Here is a 1,761-nt window from a genome sequence, read left to right as displayed (position 1 = left end):
AGTCCTCACCTCAATACATGGAGGAGAGAAGAGAAAAAAAAAAAGAAAAAAAAAGTCCGTGAACAAATTCACCTCTCCCGTCACATAAATGATACAACAGCTCCACCTGTCGGTGAAGAAGACGACTGCACCTCAAAATAGTTCGGTGCGCCAGTGATTCAACAGAAGACGCCAACCACGGTTGTTTTCTCCGGAGCGGGTGTTCACGCCCCCGACGTGAAGAGTCCTGGAGCACGGTCACGGCACCATTGTAACAGTTGTTCACTTCAGCTTCCTTTCGTCTGCGTTGTGTTAGTAAGGGACCGACACTCCTTGGATTTTTCACCTGACATTTATTGCCTGCATACAGCGTGAGAATTCACTGGTCAGTCATAAGCACGTGCGCGCACACACGAGGCGCAGCCCGTGAACTCAATCCTCTCATTCTGGTACTGCGTATTAATAAATTAAAATAAATGTGTACACAACAAAAATATATACCTGCATACAGCGTGAGAATTCACTGGTCAGTCATAAGCACGTGCGCGCACACACACGAGGCGCAGCCCTACAGAGAAGTTAAAAAAAGTTAGCTCAGCTTTAGAAGCTAAGGAAGCTAACTACGATATAAACCAATTTGTTGCACCAAGTACAGTACAATGCAGTCGCCACTTTCTGTAATGTAGATAAACATAATATCATGACAGTTGTATTCCTGAATTATGTGATTATGACAGAGTTAACGTAACACAGTGCTTTGTGTACCCTACCGTGAACTCAATCCTCTCATTCTGGTACTGCGTCAACGTCACAGCCAGTATTTATAGACAGAGGAAAGTCACGCCAACCAATGAACTCTCACGATACTGGTACTATCCAAAAAAGTAATAGGTGGCAAGTGGAGTCAACAACAAAACTCTGTTACACAGGACCACTGAACTTACCTCCCAAACCTGCGGTGTGGTAGGACAGTGAGCTACACAGAGATTAAAGGGCCCCAACGAAATAAAACCACTGAGCTCATAACAAAGAAAGAAAAGACTATACAGATTGAACACAACACTATTTTTTATTTTCTTTTATTTTGCGCGCAGTTTGTTATTTTTCTTATTCTATTGATATTGTTGTCATATTGTTCTGTTGTTGACCAACAATATATTTTGGAAACTAAAACTTGTGTGAGTGTGTTCAATGTTGTTGTTCCATCCTGGGCTCCATGAGCGTTAACTTTAGACTTCTGATAACTAGTCCAAACTGAACAGAAACTGAAACCAAATATTAGCACATGTAACTTTATTAGGCAAACAGGGGTTACATTTTTCTTTAATTATTGGTATCAATACGAATTGTCATCTTGTAACCATAACCAAACATGAACATGTTTCTTGCCGGTAAAAGAATAATGCAATCTAAACTATTTTTCAGATCGAAGTTGTAAAGAACTCTGGGGTGTTCTGCAATAAAGAGGCCTGGAAGTCAGCCCAGCAGTCCAGCACCTCTACCGGCATGGTGCGGAACCTCTTGATGGGAACCTTTGAGGTCACAACACTGCTGAAAAGCAACCTGAACGGTACAAAAATGCTTTTTCTGACATCAAACAGTCCTATTATACACACTTAAAGAAACTTGGGAGTACATTTTTGGTTATAAAACTGTCATGTCAATGTGGATGTTTCTACATTGCCCATGTTATAGGGTTTTGCACATATTAGTCACCTTATTCAGTACCCCGTTTGCAGGTCTGTGTGGGAACCATTTTTAGTTACCTCGTGTCCCTGGACA

Source organism: Cololabis saira, chromosome 3, assembly GCF_033807715.1.
Source record: "Cololabis saira isolate AMF1-May2022 chromosome 3, fColSai1.1, whole genome shotgun sequence".
Taxonomy (NCBI): domain Eukaryota; kingdom Metazoa; phylum Chordata; class Actinopteri; order Beloniformes; family Belonidae; genus Cololabis; species Cololabis saira.
This window is presented reverse-complemented; position numbering follows the sequence as displayed.